The sequence below is a fragment of the Andrena cerasifolii genome, chromosome 8, assembly GCF_050908995.1.
Source record: "Andrena cerasifolii isolate SP2316 chromosome 8, iyAndCera1_principal, whole genome shotgun sequence".
Lineage (NCBI taxonomy): Eukaryota > Metazoa > Arthropoda > Insecta > Hymenoptera > Andrenidae > Andrena > Andrena cerasifolii.
The window spans coordinates 12,834,407-12,859,667 of NC_135125.1; the positions used below are offsets into that span (position 1 = coordinate 12,834,407).

The 25,261-nt window shown below is 49.9% G+C and overlaps 1 protein-coding gene across 2 annotated transcripts in view; it reads left to right on the plus strand.

The window, feature by feature from the left end:
- Positions 1-658: 658 nt before the first annotated feature.
- LOC143372160 (ras-related protein Rap-1) overlaps positions 659-25,261 on the plus strand; it is a 42,951-nt gene continuing 18,348 nt past the window's right edge. Inside the window, exon 1 of one of the 2 annotated variants that reach the window (XM_076818110.1) lies at positions 659-1,003. The gene's annotated coding sequence lies outside the window, so the exon portion shown is untranslated. Of the gene's footprint in view, positions 1,004-17,443; positions 17,770-25,261 lie in introns of those variants that run through there. The other variant, XM_076818109.1, reaches the window with a different exon arrangement.

Sequence of the window (25,261 nt, forward strand, 5' to 3'; positions counted from 1 at the left end):
ATCACGAACTTTCCGAACAGTTCCCTGATTAGGAATCATCGCGCTGTATCGATAGGTATTTCAAGGGATACGTATATACACGTAGGTACAACTTTATGTGAATAAAGCGGAACATTAATTTGTATAATATGTAGTAGGTACCTATAGTTTTTTGTCTCCCACCCCTGTTGCATGCAGCCTCCAATATCCTTCCTCCCTTTTCCTTATTTTAGATCTACGCTCTCCCTGCATTATCCGACCTCTACCCTTTTCCTATCTCTTCTCTCGTTCACTCTTCATTCCCCACTATCCGATCCTAATCTTACTCACCCTTTGCCTGTAAAATCCCCCTTTCCTCAAAGAACAATCTAATCGGTTTAGATGAAAGAACTACGCAAGATTCGGGATAAGCGCGTGGAATAATCTTTTCGGAGGAATCGTAATCCCTCAAACGAAGCCTCAGTTGCAACAAACGAAGCCTCGTTTAGAACATCGTTAGAGAGATGACGTATGATTCCATGCGCCGCGTCGCGCGATCATTGCACGGATCGTGAAAAGAATTTCCAAGTCTCTTCTCGCCACGGGGACCAGGATCGATCGACTTCCAGTCCCGCCGCGTTGATGTCGCGGTTAAGTTGCCCTGTTCCGGAGCAAGTAGGAAGTTTCGTATTGTTGTGGTAATCAGAGAGACGCGAAGAGGGCGGGTGTTTTTTTTTTAAGCGAGCTGCACGTCGAGCAGCCTGTTACGGCGAAACTTCGGATTTATTCGAAGAAAACGCGTGTACAGCCGCGGACGTTGGGCGCCCCGACAGCACTGTGCCCCGGGTTAACGAGCGGAGGAAGTAATTTATCGCCAAGATACTACCTTCTTGCAAGGAAATTTGTTGACATCGTATTTTCTTCGCACGGTCTAACCAAAATCCCGTATTTCTGCCGCGCGTACAAGCTCGTTGTAAACGAACTTAAGTGCACCTCGGTTATCACCCGCAGCCCATTTACTACCGTTTTCTCATCAAATTACCAGGTAGGAATTAATCTACAGGCTACTTACAACGCTCCGCTAGCACTATTTTTCATTGCATAACCTCCAAGTGTAATGCCTAACCCGATCACACGGAGAGATGATGTTTGATATCTAACACGTCGGTTGCAGTACATCTTGGATAAACTATGAAATGGTTCCCGGTCGGAGAATCGAACGTCCCCAATAAATGGACTGTCAAGAGTCGCGCGAGGTAACAAAATTTCAAATAAACTCGGCATGGAATGGCTGGCTGCGGTTCTTGCCTGAACCACATCCTGAAAATCCTGAAAGAAACCACCGAGAGTTTTTACGCTCTGCTGGTCCGCGGAAATTCCACCGGCTGCAAAAGAGGAGTCCGCTTTTCGAAAAATGTTTCCTATATCAGCGTGCCCAGCTACTACGACTGACCAGTCCTTAACGACCCCCTGCGTTACAGGTTTTGCGACGTCATCGAGATAAATTCCAAAGAAAATCTAATATGAAGCCGCCGTGCAGCATTGCGCGGAACTGACAGCCGAGTCACAAAATTTTCCTGCTACTTGCACGTTGATTTATTAAAGCTCTGCTCCTCTACCCATTTTTCGCACGACTTCTCGTATATTCCAGTCCAGTTCCCCGCACAATTCAGAGAGTAGAACTGGAAGATTCATAACGGGAGATCCTGCCGTTGGCTGCTCTCGCTGCTCGTCCCCAGAACAGCAGAGTACCGCCCGCTTCGTTTTGGCAACGCGCAAAATTCGCGTTGCACATCGATGACGCATCGGGCTCTTTTGTGCACCGCGATACCGTTGTGAAATCCAATCGAACACTCATTCCCGTTCACTCCACTATGTCCCTTGGGATTGTCAGACTCTGAAACTCAATCGCGCTCGTCAGGACACTCTTGTCCAGTCAAATTATGTCCAGCAATTGATGCTTGCACGAGCCTTGATTAACGCGATGGAATTAACGGAGAAACCCGGGCTTATACGTTTCACCTTCCCAGCGCGCCGCGGTGGAAACGCATCCTCGAGCTAGCGGGGATGAATTAAGCGCCGTGAATCATGCGAATCGTCACATAAGATGATTGTAACGACGGAGTAGTGCGTATAGGATGAAAGCGGGGATTGTCTTGCATGGTGCACAGCTTGCAGCGGCTGCCACGAGTTTATCCAGACGTCCAATAAATCTCCTCGATTCAATCGCGCCGATTGTCGTCCCAGCATCCACGCGCCCCATCTCCCGAACTCTCGGGTTCTCGTTGTTGACATTACGCCCCCCGATGATTGATTGCGCATTGATCGGCTGTCGACTCGCAATAATACCGCGATTTACGAAGCTCCACGTGGTAGATTCGTTTGCCCGACGCTCACCAAAGGCACACGCACGTACGTAAAGCGGGCTTGAATCGGGACAAACGTCGATTAATCAGCCGTCATTAGACCCGTTAACTAGACGTTTAGCTCGAGGCCCGACAGAGAGAGACTTGGATTGTTCGCCGAGGGAGCACCGTCGAGCCGAGTTCTGAAAACTTTGATGAAAGGGCTACTTTGTAATTCCGATTCCGCCCCGGAGAAGTTCCCCCGTGCCGTGTTGCACCGCGAGAATCGACGGGGCAGCACTCCACCTGAATCATCGCGCGAACAGTGGGTGGTGGAACACTGAAAAAAGCTTTCAGCCACCATTCTCCCGCCTGTTCTTTGTCTCGCGACGGGTGATCGACGCTTACATCCGCACCAGAGACGTTTTTATTGTTCTTTATCGTACACGCGGTCTTACAGCGGTTTGCGAAAATAAAAAAAAACAGTAATACTTCCCGTCGTCCATACGATGAGACATATTTAGGTATTCCAATTCCGTTTATCGTAAGTGAGAATACCTAAGTCTGCTACGCTCCTGAGATCCAGCTATTCGAGTCATTTTTGCGTCGACGCAAAATTGTACTAAGACTATTGCGAGAACAGCGTTATCCAATGTAATGGCATAAGGATACACCGAGGAGTAAAGCAAGGGATTCCTGCCGGCTCTTTATTTAAATAACAATGCAACGTTGTTCTCTTCAAAGAATTAAGTCCTCGATTCTTAATGAAATTCCTCGACGCTGTACAAGCGAAACGCATTGCTGAGAACACGTCTGCAGAGGCAATGCGGCCCTTCGAGTGAGCGATCGCTTGGACAAGGATAGGCTTTAATTCCCCGTTCCGTGCCCAGACGGGAAATGAACGACACGCGGCGGAAGATTCAACTCCCGGGGGTTAAGTAATCGCGAGGTATTCCTTTTCCCGGGCAAATCTCGCGGAGCTTGCCCCGAGGAATATCGAGAACGCATTCTACGCGAGGCTTACATACATCAGTTTTACGACGTACTTAGAGGAAAATCTGGGTTTAATCGGTGCCCCGATGCTCCGATATATTACAACAACGTCTGCCCCCGAGTATTCTTTTCCCGCGCACGGAACGTTTTATCGCGTCTTCGAGGAGTCGTGGCGAGCTGGCCGGCTCCGAATGGCTCGGGCAATTTCAGTTTCAGCTGTGCGTTACGGTCGAGGGATACCAGGGAATAATTTGGTACACCGGTACGAGAATTAGAAATGAAATAACGCGGGAGCCACGGAATACTTCACTGTAGCTACACTGATCGTCACGATATCAATTCAGCGGAAACTTGAACGCCATCAACGTGTCGTCGCCTACACACGCGTGCGCGTGCAGGCTGGCGGAAATGACAGGTATACACCAGGTACCTACATTGCATTAACAGGCTGACGTGCACGTCGTGGCACCTATTAATTCAGGGGAACGTCGTGTGTATACGTGCATCGTTTCGCCCGGCTGCTGGATGTACACCAACCGCTCGCCGTTTTGACGGTTCAGAAACGCATAATCCGTTTACGAACCCGTGACTCTGTAGTTATTAATTAACGAACGCCGCCCCGCACTCTTGCCTCGTCCGAGACGCGCGATAATTTAGCGGAGGCTCGTCGGTATTTTAATCAGTCCGCTGATGCGATTCGATGGTTTATCAACGAAGAGACTGGATCCGCGCACGTTTCTGGAAAACAGGCCTGGGCTGAGGCGCGGAGAAATATTCCCGGCGAACGTTTAAGGGGAAATAGAAGCGAAACGGTGGCTGAGACGGCGACACCGGAGCCCTGGGATTGGGGCTCGAGACGTCTGCGGGAGCGCTTGAATGATTTCGTAAGCTGTTCTCGGATCAAAAAGTTGAAAACGGAGGAAACGGAGTTTCTCGAGGGCCACGCCGACGAGTACACCTAACCGGTGTATCATGAAAGTTTCTTGGCCCGTGAGGAGCGCGGTGGTTATTGTTGACTCGACTCGTGGGTAAATCCACTTTCTTTTTAATACAAAGAGGAGCGCCGCTCGCGTTCCCGTCCGTTCTCTGCCTTGTTGCACGCGAACAGCTTCCATTCCGATACACCAACTACTTTGGAGCATTACGCTTTATGAAATAGTAATTCGAGCATCAGCTACAGTGTCCTAACAATAAACCAGCTCCGCGGCAACGTGCTTCTTTCTCGCGGCGTCTGCCGCGCGAAATGCAGGGATTTAATTTCGCAATTAACGCGGAAGCCTTTGCACGCTGGCACCCTTTCGCGGTAATTAACGAAGTGTAACGAATTAAATGTCCGGGGATGATGGGCGAAAATCCTGCGAGCTCGGGTTGGCGAACTGTTTCGACCGAGGTGATCACGCGTGTAGGGCGGGATAAAGTTCGAAGTAGGCCAGTACTAGTATCTAGTTGTTACTTTGAAATAACGTGTCGGAAATAAACACTCTGGGGGATGCTGCGCGCGGCTATCCTGTGCTTGTCGTTCCAGCGAGCTGTTAATTGAAAAAACACAACGAAACGAGTCCGAGGTGAAAATTTGCGTTGCCGAGGCCGCGCTAAACGGGATCCACGGGCCAGCGGGAACTGGCGAATATTTATATATTCACCGGCGAAATATCCACGAGGCTGTCGTGACGGAACGCATCGGTGCACGGATCAAGCTGTGTATGCATATGTATAACACCGCCGACGTTTATGCAGGAGCTTGCATACAAGTGTCGCGGTGCATAGCTATGTCCACGGAGAGCTAAGATTATGCATTCCTAGGCGAATCGTGACGCGAGCCAGTAATCCCGCGATTACCGCTGACGCCTGGTGTACAGATCCTGAAAGAAGAGACCAGCTATCGTGCCGTGGATCCATTACGTCTGCACTACGTTAGGGGAAACGTGGCGCGAAAGGGTACAGAACAGGGGAATGCAATTTGGAGAAGGTTGGACTGCAAAATTGCTCGGCGGAATGACATTTTAAATCACCCTTTGTTCTCCGTAGGAATGTTCCCCTTTGACTTCCAGACTGTCAAGCATATTGCTTTAAAAGGGGCAATGTCAGTCGCGTCTCTCTGTTCGTTTACAAGTCAACTGGCAGCTTCCCCGCGCCTCTGCCGAGAAAATGCGCGCGAGCACGCTCGATTGCTTCGTTAAAGGAGAGCCAGCGAGTTAGCCGGCTACTTTCGCTCTCAGCCTGCCACTAATTAAAGCCGTGGCGTTTGTTTATCCATATTTCCAGCCGAGGCCCTGGGAACAATGGTGGTCAGAGGCACTCAGGGATAATTTGCCGCGAGGACGCCAGGGAATGCCGGGTAAGCGACGCGAATCCATGATTGTCTTCCGTAAATCTAGGCGTAATCCTGCCCCTCGCACGATCTCCGTTGGCTTCGAGCTCGGCGCGAAAATTTCGATCGGGGTTCTGTGGCGCGTGACCCCTAGCAATCGCGCAAATACACTCGCCCCGCGACGACCTGAACTCCACCGACTGGTCTCCATCGCGGAATTAAATTTAATTAGCGCGGATCGCCGGGCAGTGTTTGAGCTTTGACCTGGAACGCGGTAAACAATCTGTTTACGATGGCGTCGTGTTACGTAACCGGGGTGCATCGCCGGTAGGACGTTAACGACCGACGTATTATGCAATAACCGTTGACTAATACAATCGCCAGCAGCTCCGGCCCGCGGTTATAATCAACCTTCGTCCCTACGTAATGATCGCAGTATCTTGGATCTTATGGAGTCGGAAGGGTTCGTTCGCGCTTGGCTTTCAACTTTCAACCCTCCGCGGGGGGTGAAAGCAGGTAGATTTCCATACATACTCCTGTTTCTTTAAGGGATTATACCTAGTCAGGCGGTCGAAAAGAGGCGAATATTTGTGATTTTTTTTTTTGAAGAAGCGGAAGCGTATATTTTTGCAAAAATCACGCGAAAAAATCAGGATTTCAACTTTAAATAGCCGCTATTTTGTTTTAAATTAATATTTTGGAAAAATCTCTCCGTCACCCTGAGGATACATTAATATACTAACGAAATCTTTTTTGTTTTTTGATTTTAGATAATCTGGTTCCGAATGGCAGTGCTCACCGCAAAACCAAATTTTTAAAATTGCTTCTTGAATATCGGTTGTTACTTTATTATAAACGTAAATATTTTTCTACGAAAAAATTACCAAATGTTCTTTAAATGTTGCTCTTTTAAACGCAAAAAGTTTTGTAAAAATATACGCTTCCGCTTCTTCAAAAAAAAATTCACAAGTATTCGCCTCTTTTCAGCCGTCTGACTAGGTACAACCCCTTAAACGCAACGTTTTTCCTGTAACGAGGGTGAAAAGGAAATCGAAGATGTCGAAGCTGGTTGCCCGATTAATGCCACGTATCGGATGCAGATCTGGTCTGTATTTCGGTCGCGTACAGAGTTCAGGATGCCGTGGAAATGGAAATGAAGTTTACTCTTTTCTGTCGACGAGAATCTTCCGAACGCGGCTGTTTTCCAACGGACTCGCTGCTACCTCCAGACTCCAGTCCTCGCGTTATAATGCCAACGGACGTCGCTTGCCGCGCTTTCAGCTTTATTAAATCGTTTCGTTCCGTCATTATCGAGGCGACGCGGGTTACTCGGTCCCTCCTCTGGATTTTAAACAACGCGCAGAAAGCTTCCATCGACTGGGGATATCCAGCAGAAACTGGGGACTCGTCGATGGCAAGTATCGTTCGGCTGAAATCCTGCGGATCGCTTAATCGCGCTTCGTTTGCTTCCCCGCACGGCGACGGTTTATATCTTATAGGTATCTGTCTTAACAATGACCCATTTCCATCGACGCGTCTCCCAAAGTTCGCGTTACAGGCGTGCCAAGTGTCAATTAATATCTCCCAGTACCTTACGTGCGCCGATTACCGAAAAACCACGAAATTCCCGCGACCAGGATACAATTGGAGATGTCGGACACGTATGTCGCGTCGTACGTGCCACGTCGGTTGCAAAAAGTAACACAGAAATCGATATTTCTGTTCGAGTTTAACCCACGGGCGCGTGCCGTTTAATTGAAAAAATTGCAGCAGCCTCGGTGGCCGGTGCTTTAAACGGGACGCGATGTAACTCGTACAACGGCGGAACTTGTACACTCTAATTAAGGAAGCCGCCCCGCTCTGTCCCGTGAAATTCTTTTAAATATCACAATGCCGCATGCACATTTTTTACTATCTTTAAGGTTGCACGGTAACATTTATTATCAGCCAGCGAAACGGGGATATTTTATGCAATACCCGGCCGTTTCATTCTAATTAAAAGCGCGTCGCTTCGAGCGCATACGCGGCGTTATTTAATGCCGTCGCAATGCATAAGGGAGCACGGGCGGAGAGGACAAGCAACGTCGGCGGTGTTATGACGCATTATGACGGTGCGTCGACGTAATCCCGCGGAAAAGGATGGTCGGGGTGCATCGTCTTTCTGACGGCGCGAATGCGGTCAAACTTTTCCTCGCAGCCGGGCCGGGAAAAATTCATGAAATTCCCGCTGGAATCCGCCGGTGTCGCGAGGGTTGACAAAAATTCAATTAACTCGGCAATCGCGGGACGAACCACCCATGAAATATCCACCGTTCTCTCCAGCAATGAAAAAGGAAAGGGAATATTCCAAGGAACTTCACCCTGTCTCGTTTTTAAATCCACCAGCGACGAATATCATTTTTCCAGCAGGGCGATCGTGGAAAAACCCAGAAGGACGTTTAACGTGGCGTTACATCCCTATTAGCGCATCGTTTACAGCGGTCCGCGTGAAATTTGCTCCCCCACCCTCTCCGCTCCCGGTGCGAAGGGACATAAAAATTAACGAGATTTCGTGAGAAACACGAGTGCCGCCGCATCGGGCTGGCGAAATTTTCATTCCACGGAATGCTCTGGAAAAAACGAGCAAACCGAGGAGCGACGGTCGCGGGGCTTGGGAACGCCGCGCCGCGCGTCGAGCGACCATCTCGGGTCCGCGTAATTCTGTGATGCAACAAGAATAATAATGAGCGCACGCAGCTACTAAATTGGTCCGCGCAAAGTTTGATTTGCGCATGGCCCTCGCTCAACGCGCCGCGGATAGTCCAATCGGCTGAAAAATGATAAAACAACACCCCTTTGCCGTATCGGTTACGCGTGCCTGGAATTAATTCCGTTCTCCCCTGCATTCGTGCATTTTAATTAACGAATGAGGGGGAATAATTCAACGCGGCGAGTCGAGGCGCCATGCCGCGCAACAAACCCTGTTACACACGGCGCAATACCGGCGGCGAGCCTGCCGCGCGCTTAACGAAACATTAACAATCGAACTTCGTTACTTCCGCCTTTGTCTAGCTGCACACCCCGTAATTAAACAGAGCGCCGCCCGAAAGACTAAACAAAGCGCGAGTGACAAAGCAAACGAGGCTATCGAAAACGGAGAACACCATTGATAATTCCATTCGCAAAGTGGACAATCAGCTTCGATTTTAAGTCCGTGTATTCCCCGGATTCCATTATCACCGTGAATTGCGCGAATCGACAATGCTGATTGCAAATTTCAGGATCGATAGCCTGTAACGTCGTTTGCGAGCCGTTCTACTTCACCGGTTACTTATTGCTCGAGTAATTACTGCCGGGAAACGAAGAAGCCACCCAAAGAAGGATCTCCACACCACGTTTCCTAACTGTGTCTTTTGCAGGATGTAGAAGAACCTGGCGGATCTAAGGTTATTACACCAGCGGCGGGCAGGATCGAGAAAATTTCGCCCGACGTTTCGTCGATGCTCGCGAAGAAGTTCTCGGCGAAGCTTTTGTACGACCCGCGGAGCGACCCTAATAAGCGAACAGTGCTCTCTCCCTGGGAGGAACACAGTTGTTTCCACCTTGGACGGGGGGCACCCGGAACTTGGAGAGTCAATAGCGTTTCCGTCGGTGCGCTCGCGCTGAATTTCCAGGGACGAAGTTACAGACAACGCGATCAAACCAATGCGACACTTGTTCTCGTTTCCTCGACGACTCCTGTTTTCCCAGAGCGAATTTTTCCTTTTCCCACGGACCCATTCCCGATCGTCAGCTGCAGCGAAAACACAATTTCCACAAGCCATTCGCCCTTCGTCGTGACTCTGGCCGTGACAGGAAATTAGTTTCATAGGCGATAATAACGCTCGCTGCCATGATAATATTAATCAGCGCGGGATCGATAATTATTTAGTGGCAATTACTGCCAAATATAGTTCCCTCGAACGGCCACCGACCATTCAACGGTTGATCCCTTTAATTTCGCAATAGGGTACTTTCGCGAGACGTATTTAGAAATTCACCACCGATGGGATAACGTCGGAGTCGGAACCACAGCGATACGAGTGAATGAATAGAGTGGAATGAATCTTTCCCTCAGGAGGTGCAAAGAATCGAGGCTCGGGAGGGGCGTTTAGCGGCGCCGGCGAGGCCAGGAAAAAGAAGGAAAAGGTAAAAAACTGATTCGACGCGAGGGACGGCATCGGGTCGTTTCGCTCGGTCGCAACAGGTTTCAGCATTCGGCTGCTGGAACGATCGGCGCGGCCTGTGTAGGTCGGAGACGCGAGATCTATTGTGCAGTCGGTTGAAGCGTCACACGGACTCGTAATTACGTTCCCGAGATTTCAAACGAACAGGCGAGGCAACTCGGGGGAGCTGTGCTGCGAGGCCACTTGCTGATTTTATGCGAACTGCCGGACGGAAATCTGTAACGAGTCGGCGGGGAAAAAGGAAGCTTGCCTTCTTTTTTTCCCCCCCATCGCTCCGACTGCTCGGCCAACAGTCGTTCGCCCGGAAATTACTTTTCGCGGCTGGGACGAGCGCCGCTTTTGTCGAACGGATTTTCGCGCCTCCAAGTTTCAGCCGACACCGGAGAAAGCCCCGATATTCCTGTACTTTCGGAATCCCGTTTACGCTGGCCGGGAATAAAGGTGGAGCGAGGGTTGAACGCTCCATCCTGGATGCTGCTGAAATATTTAAGCCAAACGTATCGCTTCGTCAATCCGACTCGCTTCCTGAATGATCGATGAAGCCGCGAGGAAGTAGAAGAACGCGGAAAATCAGCTCGGTAGCTCGATAAGAGCAACGTGTTCGAGTTCGTGCCGCATAGCTAGTTCCCGCGGCTGAGAAATTGCACTCTTCGAATTTGCATCCTTCCTCGGCAACAAGTTCGAGAAATTCATCGGGAATACTGAAGCGAAACTGCAGGTGTCGTTACGATAGACGCCCCTGTAGGAAAAGAATCAATGATCGACGATTGTATCTGGCGTGGGTCGTAATTCGAGAAGGAATAATGCACGAGGGGTACCCACTCGCCTTGAATCTACGCCCCGTTTGCGCGGCGTTATGGGGTGTTTTCGAGATCGTAATCAGGCCGTTACCATTCGCCCTGGCACGGTTATTAATGGAGGAACACCATTAACATTAATAACCGAATGCCGCTATGGTGTATTTACCATGGAGCGTAAATCCTCGCGGCTTAATGGTACACGGATATCTTGATCGAGATGGAGGTTTATTGATCGCGAAACGATGCGGCGCAGTAAAAGTTTTATCACTCCGCCGCGAGTGCCTCTCGCTAGCAACGCTTTGAAAACTAATTCCAAAATTTCATTGATACCGCGCATCGAGCGATCTTGCAATATTTTATAAAAGATATCTGCTACAACTGGGTCAAACGCGCAGTATCTCATCGCAGAGTTCGCATCGATATGCAGGGTTGCTGAAAAATCTGATCTCCCCCACTTTCTTCGAGAAATCTGCTCTCGCGACCGCTGAGAAAAACCTGTTACTCGTCGCGGAAATAGAATCTCGCCGTCCAGATATTATCCGTTCGGCGGAGTAGCGGCGTTGCGCCTCACGAATCTCGGGAGCCTAGCGTTTCAAAAATACTCCTCCTCCGAGCTGCTGCGGAGGAGGAACGTCACTCGTGCCACTGTCACGACTGGAATTCACGCGTGAAACGAGTGATCGTGCAATTCCATTAGAGGAGGATGTATCGAGGAGGGAAGGAAGACCCTCCCGCAATTACACAACGCCGGTCTGCGTATGGAGGCGATTTCGTAATAACGTGGACTTTATTCGGAGGCGTGGTTGCCGGAGCAGTCTCACATTCCCCCGGTCGCGGGAAGATCCATGAATCGTTACGACGTTTCGAGGAGACGCAGGAGGACGGCGGACTTAAGGCTGCAACCTGTCGGGTCAAAGCACTTGGCCCGACTGACGTTCCTCTGGGATCGTTTCAAACGAGCGCCAGGATTTCCTAACGTGTTCACCGAGACCGTACTTCTTCTTCCGAGACGCGAGTCTGCTCCGCAGGACACGCGTGACACTTTTTCCGGCCGAAAAGAAGGGACGGTTAAGTAAAAAGAAATTACAGTTCATTCCGTTATTAATGGGCTGCCGCGGCGGTATTGAGGATCTTTCTGTACTGTTGAAACTAGATCAGGATAATAAATCTGCCGGAATCGTTGCCGGATAAAAGGCGATCTCAAATATGCCCGGACGCAGGACGGAAGCTCTCAAAGACGAGCACGGAAAGAGCAGCCACAAAAGAACGGGCGAAGGAACGTGGCTCTGAAAGGGAACACCCTCCGCCTGGTTTTGCGCGGCGCTGCATCCCCTTTAACCGGCACCAACCAGAGAACGAGCTACCTCCCCCGTTCCATACGCGTTCGCGCGTAAAAACATTGGCAGGAATTTCAAGTATCCTCGGCGCGATGACAAGCGGTGATTTCACCGTAGTCCGCTGGACGAGGTGCTGCGGGCTTTTTGCCAATCGAACGATGCGCGTTGCTGCCAATTTTCTGTTGCTGTTATTGTTCGATGATACGTGTCCCGATCGCAGGAAACGCGCCCGAACGACCATTTTATCCCGCGTCCCCGTTCCACTGTTCCCCGGCGAAGCTTTTGCGCGAATCGGTCGACACACGCGACGGGGCTGGAGAGGGTTGCTGGAAGCACGGAGGAAAAAAGGTCCTCTCGAGATCCCATAAACATTGGATGGTTATTGGAAGCGCGGGCAATGCGCTCTGAGCAGGCGGATGAAAATATTTGCTCGGCTCGACTGATTTTCCGCGGGGAACGCGATAAACGTTATCTCCTTACGTTTGCGCCGCGAATCCGAGCCAATTCCCGAGACGTTTTCCAGGGGGAGGTAGAGGACGAGGGATACAGAGGAAGACCTGGCAATAACGCTGGAAACAACGACGCCTACGTGGCTTGTTTCACGGGGAATTTAGCTGGCGGCTGGTAGGAATCAAAGTGCGTCTTCCCGCGGCCTTGCCGTTGCAGCCGTGCAGCTTTCTCGACGCACAGGCCGAGCTTCGGCCACGTTAAATTCGTTTCACGTTCAATTTGTATCGGCCACCCGGTTCCCTCCGAGATGCTCTTTGAACCGCGAAGAAAGGGTGGAGGGGAAATCAGATTACGCCGAGGGGGCGAAAGTACAGGCGAGGTTCTTCGGAACAAATTAGGCTTTCAACTTAATGGAATATCGGTTAGCTAGCCGGGGAATATTTAGCAACGTCGGGCGCAGAACCTGAGAATTTGTGGCTGGACCAGCGAATGGGGAGGCTATGGAGGGGTGACAACCCTGGGCCAGGTCCGCCGCATACCGGCGCGGCTCTTCGAGGCATGATTCTCCTCGGGGATGAGAGGAGATTGGAAATTCCGTTCTGTCGCGTTTCGGTTTCAATACCGTCTCGCTGAATGAAAGGCATACCATCGAACATTGAGCTCTATTTCCTGCCGACGAATAAGCTGTAGCCCTTTTTCGTCGTCTTTACGCGAGACGAATCGCCGCGAATTAACGCACCGAGTAGTTTAAGAAACGTCACCTTTTCGTAAACCCTCCAGTACGTCCCCTCGGACTCGCTTAATACCCTGCAGTGACGCGAGCTTAGAGCGACGTCCCCTTTCCTTTATTTCTTACGAGGTGAACGAGCGAATGATAAACAGTTAACCTTCACCAGACACGAGTATAGACTACTTGAGCCCCGGCCGTAAAATTAACTACGTCTAGATCCTACTTAAGCCTCGGGGGTGGTCTCGGTATCGTTGACCTTGACACTCTCCGTTTTGTCGGGATGAAATTATGGGAGGTGGGATGGAAGCTATAGGCCGCGAGAAATAAAGTTCCACGCGACTGCTAATCGTTTCTCTGCGAAGGGCCGTTACTAACGGAGACGCCGAGGGAGCCAAGTTAAATACCGTCGAAATGAATTATTCACACTTCGTTTCCGAAGACGAAGCCGTGGCTCCGGGGCTCAAACGAATTATTTTACTGTTGTAACGCGCACAGTGTCGCCGTGCTCGAGGAGTTTAATGGGAGATCGTTTCGTTCCCGGCAACCCCGTAAAACTCGAGCAAATTTCCCCCACTCGAGGCGCGCTCGAAATTTTATTTCATCGTAATTCCAGCCCGTCGATGGCTCTCGTTCGTCCCGAAGTAACGCGAGGCAACATTTCCACGGTGCAACGCACGTTGCTCTACTTTCTGATCTAAGCAGTAATGTCTCTCTGATAGAACGCAGAGATTCTGTCCGCCGTCGACGAGAAACGTTGATGCTCGAAAACGCGAAACAATTTCAATCCCGCTCAATTAACGCCAATAGCCGACCATAAATATCACGATTAATGCCTCCGTTTCCCAGTGACCACTGAAACGGATCGCGAGTGCGAATTAATTGAAATTTCATCTCAACCAATTACGCAGTTCGACAGTCATCTGGACTTGTAGCATTCAATAACCGTTTCTTATAGGTTTTCGTGCCCTGAAAACGTATCCGCAAACCGTTTGTCGCCATCACCCTCAGCTTTTGAGAAATTCGATTTTAAAAAAAAACTGCAAATTTTCAAATTTGAACATCTTTTGTTTCGAAACGGTAATACTTATTCGGTTGCCAGTTGCGTCATATTATTCTATGAACCCTCCCGAATACAACGATATAAGTTATTATTGCATTATGAGCATTTCGTGGAATGGTCAGACTTTCTCCTAGACTCTTAGTTTTGGAAATAAATTGAAAGATATCTTCAAAAATGGGCGCATTTCGGGTGTCCTTTTCACTTTAATCGTTGTTCAAACATATTTAAATGTTCATAATGCAATAATAACTTATATCGCTGTATTCGGGAGAGTTCATAGAAAAATTTGCAGTTTTTTTTCAAAATCGAATTTTTCAAAAGCTGAGGGTGATAGCGACAAACGGTTTGCGGATACGTTTTCAGGGCACGAAAACCTATAAGAAACGGCTATTGAATGTTACAAGTCCGAAAAAAAGTCAAATTTCGTCGAACTGTGTTATCATTTGCAAATGGTTGGGGCAGCGGACGCCGCCCCGAAGAATCGCAAATCTTTTCGACCCGTTAGAAGCTGATAATTGGAACCATGAATAAGACCTTCATTTGGTCCAATTGCACACACCCTTTCCATTTAATTTCAATTACTCCACTCGGCAATTCGTGAAAAGGTCCGCGCCCTTTGCTTTTAGAACGTATCCTCCAATTAATTACCAGCCATTCGTCGAATTTAACGATATTACAGAATTCCGACGCTTAAAGTAACGCGTAGTATTCGCAGGGTACGTTTAAGGACATCAATGAGCAAGCACCTCGCATTTGGAATCGCGGATCGCCGCGTCTGTTGCGCCCTCGCAGCCTTTTCCACTCGCCAAGTAGAATAGATCCGCACGCGGTCGGCCGTAACGAGGCGACCGGGCAAGAAGCGGGTCAAAAGCACGAAGGAAAACCATTCTCTGCAAAGTGGATCGCCGATATTTGCCGGCGTCGATTTCGCCCCGGACTGGCCGGGCGACGGGGAAACAAGTCGCCTTTCGGCCGTTGCCACTCGTATGTTTGTCGGAAGAAAACGCTGAACGGAACTCCTCCACCATTCTTAACAACTTGTCGTGCTCCTTTGTCGACCCGAGCTGCGAGACGAATTTACGAAGCCCGTTCTCTGCCGAACGTAAACACAGAGGGTCCAGCAGCCACGGGCGTAAATGGAGCGGTGTAAATTTCGTGTAATTCAGTTTTCACGAGCGGCGAAGTGGAGGGGCCTCGAGCGGAAGCAATAACTCGTTGGTTACGCGTAAGGGATTGCATCCATCGTACGACGCGTTATCCCGAGGCGCGCGTTGATCCAGGGCAGACGTAAAATTGGAAAACTTTCGACGCTCTGGTAAAATTGAATGACCATCGGGCGTCGCTCGGTTCTCGGAATGGTCGATACGTCTACCTGTATCCACGTCCAGTGGATAGTCCGAGGAACAGCCTCAATCTCATCCAAGTTACGCGCGCAAACATTGACCCCGTCTCAGGTGTATCGACAGCAGCTTTCACCGTGAACTAAGGGAAGAAGCGGTAACCACAGTGATAGCGGGCACCGGCTCGGAGTTATAACGCTGCCAACACCTGCCGCCAGCGTAAAATCCGAATCGTCGCTCATAAATTAGCCGGAATTTTGCAGCGACGCGAGGAGTGACGAAGATCAGGTGACGTTATTCATGAAACCCGCCCGTCCGTAACCGCTGTTTCGCTTGCGGAAAGGATGGACACGCTTCACGTGCTCCTCGGCTGGACGAAGTTTGATTAGTTTGTCTAGGTAAATGGAGGGACTGCGCCGAAATGGGTTTCCACGGAACGGGGGCTGAATTTGATTCGGGCCGCGCAAACGTTGACCCTTGTTCGCGGGCTGCATCGTGTTTCCGATGAGGGAACAGGCGAAAAAACATAGGGGATGCATCGGTGACTCTCCGATGCATTATTTAGCGAGGTACGGTGCCTCGTCGATGGGAATATTTATGGGAAGCAACGTAGCCTAGATCAGTTTCCTCGTGGCTGGAATATTTCCGACGAGATCCGGCGTAGTCGATGCGTCTTCTTTGTCGGTCGGCCGAGATGAACGATAACGCGCATTCCCATCAGCAGGATGGCAATATTTGTTTGGTCCCCGCTTCCAAAGGAAACCCTATCGAAAATGGAGGGGCAAACAGCCAGCCTGTTTGGGGAACTTGGTCAGGATGCTCGTAAACGTGGTTGCACCGATGGAAATGTCTATCTACGCCGAGGTTGCTGGCAACTGCGTTCCTAGCGAAGTCTTATCAAAGATTCTGGTGCGAGTATCGACCGTATAACAGGTGCAGGTGCAAAGGATGACGGGGACACCGTGACAACCTTATCTCCGATATTGAATTATTCTCAATATTTCCTGCTATCGGGAATAAGAATTTTTTAATACGTTATCAGCTTGCTACTGCACGGGCTCGGAGCTTGCGCGGCCTCTCGAAGCGACTAACAAACATGTAAATACTTTGTCTGTTAAATATTAATTGGATCATCAAGTACCTACCCCACCCTCGTGACCCACATCTTTCAAAACAAATGAGCGTTTACCCCGGGATACTCTTCTCGGTAAGCGAGCACCCAGCGTACAAGCATCGACAACCTATTTAGCCTCGCTGAAGATGCTGGCAGAACCATTGACCCTGTCTCAGGCGCACCTCCAAGTGTATTTATAAGGGATGAATGCAACCGCTGAGGACGTTCATGTACCATCAGATTATGCACTCTCAGAATCATCGCTTCAAGAGAGCCTCAAATTATCAAACGACCAATCAGCTCCTCTATTCCACCATCCCAATTCTCCCGCAGCGATCCCTTCGCATGCTATTACCAAGCTTTCGAGGATTACGCAGGCTTCGACGCAAACGGCGTAGCGCCCAAATTGCTACGACGTGTTGCCTCCATTTTTCAAGCACAGATAAACAAAGAATCACTCGAGTAAACGAGCACCGACGACCAATTCAAGCTGGTCCGTGAACTCGCGAAGGGAATGCGCGTCGAAGACGCGAGCAGAAGCATTGACCCTACCTCAGGTGCAGCCGTCAGGTGCCCTCGCGTTAGTAGGGAGTCAGGTGAGGCCCAAGAGTGGGAGAAGGAGAGGAAGAGGCAGAGGGAGAGAAAGGGAGAAAGAGAGTGGAGGTGGGGCGAGTGGGACGGAGGAAGAGAGAGGAGCAGCTATCGCGGCTGCAGTCTAAAATACGCCGGGCATTCGGTGGGGGTGTGCAGGTGGAAGAGAAGGTCGGAAGGTTACGAGAGCGCAGACGCCGACCGAAAGCATCGAGGATAGCACCCGGCACGGCACCCAAGTACCGGACAGAGCTAGCTCGCCCGCAACGCTGTGTTCGTCTGGCAGCAACTCAGGCCACCAGGGTGACAGAGCCACGTTTCACCTGCGCTCCACCTCCCGATCGAGGGCGACTGCCGTTTTAAAGCCTCTCTGGCAGCACACCGTGAATCGACTAGTCGAAAGTATCGCCACCACGTCGCGAGTTACCGGCGATTCGAAGGGCCACTCGAAGCTTTCCCGCGCTAACCGAAGCAGCTCGATTTACACCTGTTAACCGAGCCGCCGTGCTCCCCGTCTTCAAAGGACCTCGTACAGGTAAGCTCGTGTCTCTTTCCCCTTTTCCCGCTGGAACCGCGTCGTTTGCGATGGTGCTCGAGGAACGCGGTGAGGGTACGTGTTGCTTCTTCGTACATGAGCGACGAGGGTAGATCGCGCCGCAAGAGAGTGCAAGTTCCGTTTGCGCTCGATGAAAATTTGCAATTCTAAACAGGACTGCAATGTGGGGGAGTGATGAGCACTGGGTGGACGGAAGTTCAGAATTTTTGAGCAGCTCCGTTTGTCTCTGGAGCAGAATTATCGAGTATCGTTGCAATGGACGGTTTGCGACTGTCTTGTTTACCTGTTTGAGAAAAGAAGTGCTTTTCAATTCATCGGTAGAGAATAGAGACGGCACCCACACGCGGGTAAGTGGAACGGCTGTTGTTTGACCAGCCCGCGCTAGAAACTTTCCCAAACTTTGATAGCCACGCGTAAATTAGCTGAACGAAGAGAAATCCTACGGGATATTAACCCGACAACCGCAAACTTTGTCAGATCTTAATTCTGCTCGCGGTAACTTCTATAATACCGTAGATTCAATTGCGCAGTTGAATACCAAGGATCCCGCGGAGGGTACGATTTTCTACCATTGAAACTATTAATGCCGATGCCAACCGCAGCCGGTTACGCAGGTCGCGCTCGCGTGGGAAATATTTGCTAGCTTGAAGGACAGCCACGCGTGCTAATGGAATATTAATGCTATTGCTCTCGGTAATGAGAAGGGATGAATTTTCAGTGCATTAGCCACCGCAACGTAACCTCTAATCTTCCGACGCAGATTCCCAGAAGCATACACACGAGTGTATGGAGCACCCTCATTACGTACACGAACCAAAATCACATTAGGGTGAGGACTGTATCGTTGCACATACATCTGCCATTGCTTTCGATCGAAGCGATTTCAGGACAATTCCTTCGGGAACGTTCTCTCGATACACCATTACCGGCCAAACATGTCCCCGATTTATTCTCTAAAAATACCTGCAGAGAGAGAGAGAGAGGGAGAGAGCGTGAGAGAGAGAGAGAGAGAGGGAGAGAACGTGAAAGAGAGAGAGAGAGAGAGAGAGAGAGAGAGAAAGAGAGAGAGAGAGAGAGAGAGAGAGTAGGCCAGCAAGTCGAGGCTGTCGCCTTTGTGTACACAGGAGCGAAATTAATGTAAGACGAGGGACTCGGTAAACGTCGACTGGTCTCGGTACCAGGGAGGCAAAGTTTGTTTACAGGTGCGCTAGAGCTTCCACGAGAGTTACTGTTAGGGTGTGCGCAACGATATGCTTTGTAGTTATTTTAATAACGATTCGGTCGGCTCTACCCCCCTAAGGTCTTCCTTTTATCGCCTCGGAGGCGGTAGCAACAAATGTCACCGTTATTAAACTCGAAATGCGCGGCTCACGGTAATCTCGAAAAGCCAGCATAAAAGCCTCGATGGTATCTTTCTCGGGCGAAATCTCGGGCCTATGAAAGGGATCCTAGGAGTTGAAGATAATTCCACCTGACCCTTGGGTTCCTTCCCTTCGACGGGATGAACCGATCTTCGATCGAGTGGACGATTGCGTAGCTAGTTTTCGGCACGCAGCCACCGTGCCCCCATAGATGTTTCCTCATTTCCTCTCTGGTCCTATCTACGCAACTGTTCCGTCAGGTGACGGAAATGGCGCCGTAGATTGCACCATTTACGAAAGTGCTTTCACACCGCGTCTTTGGCTCCACCCGTACATGCTTTTGTTTTAACGCTGTTCATTAGAGTCGCGGATATTCTTGTTCGATTATCAAACACGCATACGATACTGTTCTTAAGTTCACTATACTTGGAGTTGTTAAGCTGTTCACCAAGTTCCTTTCGCAGCTGAGGCCCCTTTAACCATACATTTGCTCCTGGATATTCAGAGAAGCTTTTCAGATTTCCTTGATATACTTGGGAGAAACATTGATTAAGTAGAAGTGCACCCATTTGCATACTAAATTATTTGCCTTCTCGAACTCAGGGGAATAATTCTTACATGTCGTTTTTCCAACCTCTGCGCTCTTCTACACAGTACCTGCGTACGAAAACGCCAGCTAAGGTCCCCGCTCGAAAGCCTGAAACTTCCACTCCGGCAATGACAGCGCGGCAGAAAGTAAACGACCACGCAGACACCTGATATGCAAATGGCCCCGGATAATTCTGAGCTCGCGGCACCAACAGGAAATTATCCGCCAGGGATACCTTCGTGCCGCGAGTCAGATTAGTTTTAAGATCTTCCTGGTGGCGCGTAAGCGGGTTCCCTTCGAAAGTATCGCAGGGGAACTTCCGGAATCGCTCTCGTCGCGCTTCAAAGTGTTTATCTTGGGGGCGAGGTTCAAGGCACCGGGCATCGATAATTGGCTGAGGCGAAGTTCGCGGAAAACTTTAAATAGAAACGACCCTCGCGCGTATGAAAACGCGGGCGGAAGTGCCTTGGGAAAGTTTTTATATGATCATCGTTTCAGCCAGCAGCATCAACTCCAAACGAGTTCCGCGTAGTGCCGGTGTATCCTTCGAGTAATAGCCAAAGTAGTAATAGATTTTACGCGTTTCTTACTCCGCCCGGAACTGCCGACGCGCACTTTGAAACTTCACTATCTGGCAGGTCGGTCCAACCCCTTTTGCGGTTCTGCAAGTCGCAGCCGACGATATCGCCGAGACAGATTCAAGGCTTAGACATCGGCAATTGTTACAGTGGCCTGTAACAGAAATTAGACCGCGTCGAGGGCAACGCTTGTCGCTAATTAGCCTCCGAAGATTTCATCCTCGTCGATTTGCATACACAGCGGCATTTCTAGCCTCGGCTCGCCTCCAGGTTTATCTGCTACATCGTTATCCCTCGCGTGAAACTTGAATAGCGCTCGTTGCCCACATGTGCGCGCTCCATTTTTCTCCTCGCCCAAATTAATTAACCTCCGGTTTAACGCTCGCCCACGCGGTTTATTCCCAGTCGTACGTTCACGGATCGTCGTCCAGCTTCTTCCCGTGGCTACGTGTTTCCCTTTGTCCGCGTGCCCAGTCATGGCGGTTCCCAGCAACTTGTTTTACGCGGTTACGGTTGCGTAACTGCGCTCGAACCGAGCAACTTTCGACGTGACCGCCGATGGGGCAGTCTCGTGTCACGATCCACCTGACGAGCACGTACCGCAACGTGACGAGCACACTTTTCCACGGTTCGACGGATGAACCGTTGCGATCGTAATTCCCAATTACTGGGGAGAGTACGTGGCCGCGGCTACAGCACGGCTCTGTGCGCTCCCTAGTCGAAAACGGTCGCCCAAGGATTGCAGTTGAATAATTTATTTTTAAAGCGGGCATTTGTGCCGGCCCTTGCAGCGCTATCCTGGATTCGAACACGCAGAAGTATAGGTGGCTCGTCAAATTAGAATTCCGCTGGCAGTTTCATTAACGTCCCGTTATAACCGTCTATTTCTAACTGAATTGCATAAAGGATGCAAACGATGTTTACGGTGTCGGCTCGCGTAACCTCGTCCCACGATTCACGTGTAAATTGCCTTTTTTTTTAATACGGAAAGATTAAGCTGACCAGACTGCCCGAAGATAAGCGCACGGTTTTCAGCGAGGACATCTGTTGCATCAACGTGCCACCGCGATGCCCGATGCCCCATAATGATCTGGGTAAATTGTAACAAGGTTTAGGTCGGGCCAGCTTGGGTCAGGTAATGTCATTCTACGGCATAGCTCATTTCAGGGGATATTACAGAACGATCGTTTCAGCAAATTGCATTTGCGACCGCCTGGCGAACAGTGTCGCGATAAACGGCGAACTTTACGACCCACGGACAAGGTAGAACGCACCCTGGTTGCGCGACTCTAGAAATAAGAAACGTATCAATAGCCTGGCTCAACTTCTTACTGAACAACCGTCGATTATATCTCTGTCCCCTGTTTCTGATCGTGTGCTGTTCTGTAGAATTCCCGAGCACTTTTTCCCCTAACGCCCAGTAGAATTACCACTCCTCCGCGCAAAGTCCCTACGAACCGCAGGAAGGGACAGGGTCGGCTTTGAACCACAGCTCGCTTCGTGCTGCTTTGCAGCATCAGTCGCGGTTAACAATATCGACGTCGCACAATACAGATTCGTGCGACGCTGTTCGTGATAGTAACGATTAATTGTAATACAGCACACGGCTGCACCAGCTCCGAACAATAAAGTCGCAGAGACGCGGTTTGTTACGGACGCTGTCGCGGCTACGAAACAATTGCTCCGCCAAAGTGGGAGAGGGTTTCGGAGAGGGACAGAGGGAGCGTGTTCTACGAGGAACGACGAACGGACGCCTTGCCAGCCATAAACCCGCAGGATCTACGTGCGCGTCCAATTAACGTTGCACGGCCGACGCAACGAAACGAGCGACGGAGGGCTCGCTATCGATAATAATGTTTGACTTCCTGCACCCTGCGCGCGGACACTGGTATCGATTACCGTGTAATGTGGCGACGAAAAGATTGGACTCTGCCAGGGGAGGACAGTTTCGCCGCGAGAGAGCCTGCTCTCCAGAATCCTCGCCGATTCGAGGAACAAACTTTCAAAACATCAATTCAATTCTTTAATTCCGACCGTCAACTGAGACCGCTTTCCTTCGGAGCAGCTCGAATAGAAGAGGTCGAACTAGCTGAGAAATGGAGTTCTTAAATTAGGGTAGTGAATCAACTTTTACTTTACAAGTTTTACTTGGAGCCATCAGCCGAGCGGAGTCGGATCGATTCGGTTAAGACTCGTGCATAGGTCATCGGAATTGCTCCATAACGTGGAAGGACGAAAGGGTGGAACTTCATTAGTAGCACGCGGGCAAGCGTGTCGCCTCGGGACAAGTTGGGCGGACGAATAGTGGCTGGCAAATCAAATTCTTACCCCCGAAGTCGTGGCTGAAATTGTACTTGGGGAGCACATATTTACTTAGGACCAACGCACGGTTCGTTGAATGTATAATACATACCTATATTGCGAAGAGATAACAGCTTTTGCGAGACGTACGGGAGCGGTAAGAAGAATTCTCTCCTGTTGAGGCGGCGATGGATGCGCGATGTTTTTGTGGAACGATAATTAAAACATAGATTCGATTTTGCTCGCGAGTAACCTTCGGACGCGTTCAGAGCCGAACTTCTCCGGTGGTTTTATCAGCCGTTGACCTTCAGCCGTGTAAAATCCAATCTAAAATATTTGCAAATTCCGCGATATTTGCCCGACGAGGTGGCAGGTAGCTATCGCTTATTCTTTGCGGCGCTAGGAGAAAAATCAAATTTCCCGGCGGTTTCGAAGCTCAACCTTTCCCTCCACCCTCAATAAAAAATACAGGGTTCCGGTAAAGCTGGTGGAAGTAAAACAAAAAAAATCACAGACAAATTCGACCACGTTAACGTCACCCATTGCATTCTATCGCGATTTTCATTTCTCACGCTCGCTATTCGTTGCACTGCAGTAGTTTCCAGAAAGATTGATCTGTCCCACGAGGCTGTCTCCGGCGTCCATTGATTCCTCGTGCTTTCTTTCAATACGAATCGATCAGGACAGAGTGCGTGCCTTGAATAGAACATTCTACAGTCTGGAGAATTCAAATTCCTCAGACATACTTATTGAGAGGAAATCGAATGAATTGCTAGAAATTGATCTGGCGAATGGAAAACCATAGCGTATAGCATATTTAACCCTTTGCGTAATTACCATCGCTGTGGCAGAGTAGAATCGTCGAGGCTGTTTAATAATAGCTCCCACATATCTATCATTCCTTTCCATGGTATCCCCGCAGCATTCCTTGTAATAGTATCTACAGTTATTGTACCGGGACTGGTCTCGCTTTGATTCGAATTACGTCAGACGGCTGCCGCTTAAAAGCCACTCGAGCTACACCCGGGGAATGTTTTTAAACTTCCAAGCAATCCGTGAAGTGGTCGAATCGGTGAAGCAGACATGCGACGAGGTCCGCGCACTTTATCGTATTATGTAAATGCGCGTTTTCCCGCTGGAATTTGTTCGCTGAGAGGTATCCCCATCTCCCTCCGCTCCTCGGCCGGCACGATCCGATAGCCAGGTCGATTTGTCACGCGAAACGTGGCGAAAATTTGGCCGATGAAAAACGAACGGCTCCTCGTCCCTCCTTTTCAGTGCAAGCTTTCGAAATCGAGCGTCGATTCCCCAGCGAGCTTCCCGCGCGATTCTCTCGCGTGACAAAACCATCGAGCCCGATTAACGAGGATAAAACGCTTTGTTTGCGTTTCGGCGCCGACGAAAACTCGTCTCGTCCACACCGATGGATCTATTCGAAAGGGGGAATAGAAATCGTATTCACTAGAGCCGTAGAACGCGGAGCAAACTCCACCAGGCGCGATAATAATCACTCGATAAACGCGTTCCTCGCTTTTTATTTTTCGTTTAATTATAGCACCGATGGACGCGTGATTAATTTCCTACCGCGTATCGGCTATCACTGTAACCAGCCTTGTGATCCACTTTCCTACGGAGACTTTCAAGCTTTACGAAGAAAATTCACGAACAACCGAGTCGTATCCTACGTAGGAACTGTGAGTTCTGTTAATGAACGGCGCTCCGGCTCCCGATTGCCGCGCGGGTGCAGTTTATTTCATTCGGAAAAATTAACTTGACGAACAGTCGTTGCCTGCAACAGCGACAAATTTTATTCCGCTGACAGAACGCGGGGTGGAATATCCAGTGCAGCCAATTACCACCCGCGTTCTCGTGCAATGTCACGGTGACGTTTCATAACGCGGGAGAAGCTCGGTCGGAATTCTCGCTAGGAATTTGTGCAATGAGAAATCATTTCCGTATCAACGAGACAGGAGCGATTTGTCGCGCGCCAGATGCTAAAAGTTTTGTCAGTGAAAAATGATCGCGCGTCGTTGCATTGCCGCCGTTCCCGACCTACCTATAGACTCGAGGTGCACGAAGAGGAGTCATTGCGTGCGTTCAATCCGAAAGGAAATAGCTAACTAGATTACTGACCAGAAATCCACCTTCCCTTCCGCGAAACCGACTTGGAAGAAAGGCAGGAAGTTTTGCAATTTTCGATTCAGAGGAAAAGAGGTTACGTTCCTCTTGGCTACTGGAAATCCATGGTGCCGCACGCTACCCTAGGATCTCTCCTCTGTACTTGGAGAGAAAGTTTGGAAAACGAGAAGCTTGTGTAAGATGTCTGCTTCTACAGAAATGTTTGCAAGGGCGAACGGGTGGGACCTGGCACTCCACGGCGATCAGATTGATGAAAGAATTTCTAGGAGTTAGTAGTCTCCCGAATAAGACGACGCGAGTGATTAAAGAACGATTAACCCAGAAACGTTGCCTCCCCTGGCTTTTCAATTGCCGAAAGCCGATCGAGCCGCAAAAACTGCACGGAGGAGCTCGGTTGCCCCGTAAAAGTTTCTCAAGTACTAACACACCGTGCACCCTGCGGAAGCTCTTACTTCGATTGCCCGCTTCAGACACGAACGGTTGCTCCGTGGATTTTTGAATTT